Source organism: Triticum aestivum, chromosome 6D (genome assembly GCF_018294505.1).
Source record: "Triticum aestivum cultivar Chinese Spring chromosome 6D, IWGSC CS RefSeq v2.1, whole genome shotgun sequence".
In the NCBI taxonomy this organism is placed as follows: domain Eukaryota; kingdom Viridiplantae; phylum Streptophyta; class Magnoliopsida; order Poales; family Poaceae; genus Triticum; species Triticum aestivum.
Window position 1 is genome coordinate 378,517,680 of NC_057811.1, and position 6,470 is coordinate 378,524,149.

Below are 6,470 nucleotides of genomic sequence, written 5' to 3' on the forward strand. Positions count from 1 at the left end.
ATCAATTCTATTGGAAAAATTTCAATTATTACTATTGGAGGTTTTGAATTCCCTCTTCCTACTGTCAAAAAGAAATATGATATTCTTATTGCTGGGGACATGCATATCCCTGTTGAGGTAACCTAGTGTTATTCGAAAATTCTCCGGTTTCATGTCATTCGGAAGAAGTTTTTTAATAAGACTTGATCAACCTTGTTAATGGATTCCTTTTGATGAGCATGAGATGGATGAATGTAGAAAGCACAACTTTCTGTAGCTACTTTTTACTTTCTGTTATTTAGAATAAATAAAGCAAAAATAGTATCATCTGTCTGTTTTCTGAATTATTCATGCAATAAAAAAATGTCCCGAAAATAAAAGTTCTACAAATGCCCTGAAAATTAAGTATGATTTTTTATAGAATATTTGAGAATTTCTGGCACTGAGAACACACCAGGGGGCTTCACCAGTGAGCCAGATGGGTGGTGGGCGCGGCCCCTGATAACCCACAAGTATAGGGGATTGTTTGTAGCCTTCTTCGATAAATAAGAGTGCCAAACCCAACGAGGAGCTGAAGGTAGAACAAATATTCCCTCAAGTTCTATCGACCACCGATACAACTCTACGCACACTTGACATTTGCTTTACCTAGAACAAGTATGAAACTATTTTCCAAGAATAAAACTACGAGTACTTTGCGAGAATAAAACTACGAATAATAAATTGCAAGGTAATAAAAGTAGATAGCTTTTGTCAACAAGAAAGTCATTTGTCCCTAGGCAATCGATAACAAGTACCAGTAATCATTCAAGTAATTTTATATAAGGGAGAGGCATGAGCTAACATACTTTCTCTACTTGGATCATATGCACTTATGATTGGAACTTTAGCAAGCATCCGCAACTACTAAAGATCATTAAGGCCATGAAACCCAACCATAGAATTAAGTATCAAGTCCTCTTTATCCCATACGCCATAACCCACTTATCCGCGTTTGGGCTGTTGTCATCCCCCGCAACACTAACAATAAGCAAACCATGAACATATTGCAACACCCTACAACGGTGGCCCCTCACGTTTGCGCGAGATGGAGGGCACCGTAGGACAGCACCATAAATAAAATATACAATCATAACAACCAAGATCACGATTAACCAATAGGACAAAACAGATCTACTCAAACATCATAGGATAACCATAGATCATTGGGAAATAATATATGGAGTTGAGCACCATGTTTAAGTAGAGATTACAGCGGAGAGAAGGGGTGTTACACCGCTGCATAGAGGGGGAGAGAGTTGTGATGACGGTAGCAAGTCTGTTGATGTAGATCACCGTCACGATCCTAGCCCCGGCGGCACTCCGGTGCCACCGGAAGAGAGGGGAGAGAGCCCCTCTCCTCCTTCTTCTTCCTTGGCCTCCCCCTAGATGGGAGGAGAGTTCCCCCTCTGGTCCATGGCCTCCATGGTGGCGGAGGGGCGGGAGCCCCTCCGAGATTGGATCTCCCACTCTGTTCTCTTCTGTTTTGCGTTCCCCAGATCTGGCCCTTGACGGTTTCTTAAATTCCCGGAGATCCGTAACTCCGATTGCGCTGAAATTTTTACCCAATGTTTTTCCTGTAAATTATCTTTCTTGCGCCAGAAGAAGGGCCCCAACCGACGTTCGAGGAGGGCACAAGATACCTGGGCACGCCTGGCACCCCCAGGCGCGCTTGGTGGGTTGTGGGCACTGTGGGCCCCCGTTTGCGTTGATTCCACCTCCCAAAAATCACATATATTCCAAATTAATTCTGCGTAAATTTTTATCGCGTTTGGATTTTGTTTGGTATGGATTTTCTGCAAAAAAACATGCAACAATAGGAACTGGCACTGGGTACTGGATCAATAGGTTAGTCCAATAAATCATATAAAGTGTTGCCAAAAATATGTAAAAGTTGTATAATATTGGCATGAAACAATCAAAAATTATAGATACGATGGAGACGTATCACCCCCTGCTTTGTGGGTCCCACATGGGTCCCCTCCACTTATTCCAGCACCCATCCACTTTGTCTTCCTCCAGAAAAAATCACCCTATAGCTCAAACCCGTGTTCCAACTCATCTTGCTGCCATTTTCGATCTCCGTGTGCAAAGCTCCACTTGCAAAACTATTTTGGGGGATTGTTCTTCGGTATGTCACTCCTCCAATGGTCCAATTAGTTTTTGTTCTAGTGCTTTATTTATTGCAAAATTTTGCTGCTGTGGTGACCTTGTTCTTGAGCTTGCATGTCAAATTTATATGGTCCAAAGTAGTTTTGATGCATGATTTAGCCTCTATACACTTGTAGGAGTAGTTGATATCAATCTTGTTGAGTTTGGTTCACTTTTACTTTGAGTTACTAAAAATTTCAAAAAAAAATTTAGAGGAAGAAAAATGTTTAGGAAAATGTACCAAGGTGGTTCCTCGAGGAAGCAAGCACCGAGGCTCGCGATACGTGAGCCGAACCTTGAACCACCAAGGGAAGCTCAAGTGCGGCCTTGTGAATGGCCGTCGGATGAATTCATGGTTCATGCAGGTTTCAAGGATGAGTTTGATGCATATGTACAAAATGCCGGCCTTGAGGGCTTCGTGTCAGATAAGTGCCGACAACACTATCACCTCACTGATTCATTTGTGCGAAGATTTAATTTTACATCCCAGCGCAATACTCATACTATCCTGTTTGATCTTTATGATAAATCTTATACCATGGACCTAGAAGATTTTAGTGATGCATGCAAAATTCCACAATGGGGTATTCTTAGTGAGCCTCGCAAGGCTGAATACAATGATTTCCTTGCTAGCATCACCGTGGGAGAAACTAGAAATATCACACAAGCTACTATAGGGAGCATTCACTTTCCTGCCATACATTATTTTGCTCTCTTTATAGGTAGATGTATTAACGGCAAACATGAGCATTGCCACCTTTACGTTCCAGATCTTAGTGTCCTCAAGTGTGCGGTGTTAGGTGATAAGCGATATAACTTGGGGGCTATTATTGCGAGGAGGTTACATCTTAATGCTAAAGATGGAGATTTATTTGGTGGGATTATGCAACTCGTTTGGCTAATTATCTTGGTGTACCCATAAGAGGGAATGACATTGAGTTGCCACCTACTTTTCTAGATTATAATGCTATGGTACGCTACCAGTTTCTTGAGAGGAATGAATAGTCCCTCCAGTACCGACTAATCTTTGACAGACGGCCTGCTGTCTATATTACCCTTCCTGCTCCTGCCTTCTTTAAGTTTCAGGTAAATGGGAGATATTTTATAACTAGAGAGGAGGTGAACGAGTATGAGAGAACAATGGAGGCCGCTCGCCTCCAAGAAGCAGCTCGCCAAGCGGTAGCTGCCGCAGCACAGTACAACCCCAACTATGATATCGGATACAATCAGGGCCAGTCGTGGCCCTAGACCAACTTAGGCCAAAAGCCTAAGCTTGGGGGATTGCGTATTTCTCACCGACATTACATTCATGTTCACACACTCGTTCCAGTTGTCGGTGTTCATACTTTTTCATTGTATTATCCATGTCAGTTTATTTTCTTTTTCCCGCTTTCTTCTTGTATGTTTGAAAAACCTTAATAAAAAACCAAAAAATTAGTTGTAGCTTCTTTTTAGTTTACGTTCCATGTTTATTTAGTCGTAGTATTAAAAGAAAACCCAAAAAGATTTCTTGTTCTTCTTTTGCTTGTTGGGAGTTTTCCGTGTAAATAGTTTTTCTCGTTCTTGTTTTACTTTCTTCAAAAAATTAAAAACTCCAAAAACATTTCAATGTGTTTCTTTGAAATTCTTTTCTTTTCTTTGGGGGTCAAGAGGAGAAGACCACGATGAAAATGTTGAGTGGCTCTCATATGCATTATTGTTGATCTAACAAAGAGCCCAAATTACCTTGTCTTCTCCTTTGAATAAATGTTTGCAGATTCAAGCTTAGTCCAATTCACGCGCACTACTCTTATTATCCACACCGTTCGGGCGTGCAAGTGAAAGGCAATAATGACGATATATGATGAAATGATTGAGATGAGGAAAAGCTGGTATGAACTCGACCTATCTTGTTTTTGTAAATATGATTAGTTCATCGTTCTTGATTCAGCCTATTATGAATGAAACATGTTTGCAATGACAATTAGAGATTATAGTTACTCATGCCATGCTTAATTAGCAAGGAGTTTACAATGGTTTACCTTGCATGCCAACATGCTTTTAAAATGGTTGTTATGTAGTATGATAGGATGGTATCCTCCTTTGAATGATTCGAGTGGCTTGACTTGGCACATGTTCACGCATGTAGTTGAAAAAAAATCAACATAGCCTCCACGATATTTATGTTCATGGTGATTTATATCCTACTCAAGCTTGCACTCAATGTTGGTTAATCTAAATGCATGTTCATGACTGTTGTTGCTCTCTAGTTGGTCGCTCCTCAATCCCTTGCTAGCCTTCACTTGTACTAAGCAAGAATACTGCTTGTGCATCCACCTCCATAAACCCAAAGTTGTTCCATATGAGTCCACCATACCTACCTATATGCGGTATTTACCTACCGTTCCAATAAATTTGCATGTGCCAAACTCTAAACCTTCAAATGATAATCTTGTATGCCCGAATTGCTCATGTAGTGATTGGGGGCTGTCAGTAGCTTCTATGCTAGGTGGGTTATTCTCACGATGAGTGGACTTCGCTCATCATTCACGAGAGAATGGCTGGTAACCGGGATGCCCAGTCCCATGCTCAAATCAAATCAAAATATAATTGCAAACATAACTCCCCCAGGACTGTTTTTAGTTGGCCGGTACCCGTTGTTTCGAACCAGCCATGGAATGTGCTTGTTGATGGTGGGGGAGTATAAACTTTACCATTCTGTTTGGGAACCGCCTATAATGTATCTAGTATGGAAGATACCGAGATCTCTTGGTTGTTATGTTGACAATGAAAGCATGCCGCTCAAAATATTATTTATATCTGTTTCAAAAACTCAAGCTCTAGCACATCTGCAAATCCCTGCTTCCCTCTGTGAAGGGCCTATCTATTTACTTTTATTGCTGAGTCATCATCCTCTTATAAAATGCACCAGTTAGAGAGCACCACCATCATTTGTATGCATTGCTATTAATTTATATTGAGTATGACTGTGACTGGATCTCTTTTGCCATGAATTACAATGTCAAGTCTGTCCTTGATCTTCAAGGGTGCTCTACATTTATGTTTTGCGGTCTCAGAAAGGGCCAGCAAGATACCATTTTGTTATATCATATCATGATTGTTTTGAAAAAGTGTTGTCATCCGAGATTTATTATTATTGCTCGCTAGTTGATTATGCCATTGATATGAGTAAATGTGAGACCTAAATGTTATTGTGAATATGGCTAGTTCATAACCTTTGCTGAAAACTTGAATGCTAGCTTTACATATTTGCAACAACAAGATCAAACACTGGTGCACATCGGTCCTAAACAAACGGTTTTTAACCCCTTTTCGCGACGGCCTTCGGAACCGTCGCCAAGTGAGTGTGTGCGATAGGGGGTCCTTCCCACACGACCCAGAAACCATCGGGGATATGGAACAGTGATCCAGAGGCCTTCCAAAATGTAATCGTGTGCGATGCAGCACACTAAATTCTTTCGCACGTGTGGTATCGGTGATTAAGCGTTTCTAATGACGCAGTGAAACCATACGGTCAGTCGTAACGAACCGTTTGGGAAACAGTATGTAAGGCACACGGGCCAACATATGAACTGTGTGTGATTTGTGCCCTATCGCACATGAGTTTTCTGCGTAACCCGTCTGCCATCCTAGACTCCATCGCACACGTTTTCCAACAATTACCGTCTGCGATAATGTTCTATCACAAATGGTTCAGGAACCCCTTCGCACACATACAAGTGCTGCAGACCGTTCGTGATTTGTTAGGTATCACCGACGGTTGCCGCAAGAGTGACGTGTGCTTTTCGTTTGGGATCCCACACGTTCCTGAAAAAAATACGACTGGGATTATATTTTGCATTGGGCATGGTTTACTCCCAATTCTCGTGTGCGATAACGCGATATCACAAACGGTTCCGGAGAACCTACGCACACGTAGTAGCGCTGCGAATCGTTTGCAATCTGCTGTGTATCACCGGCGGTTCCAATACGATTGACATATGCTTTCCGATGTGGATCGCACACACTCATTTAGTAGAACCGTGTGCGGAGCAATTGCCAGGTTAAAACAAAAATATCCCATTTTGAATCGGCACGCAAAAAGCAAATTCGCCATAATATTCAATAGAACAAATAAACAAAAATATCCCATTTTGAATCGGCACACAAAAAGCAAATTCGCCACAATATTCAATTGAACAAATAGTGTCCACAGGAAGAACATTCATTAGATTTCACAACAATTGCAATTGAACATATGGTAGCTAAATTCCAATGATTTGTCCACACATATATGCATTACATAATTAATCATAGTGTGC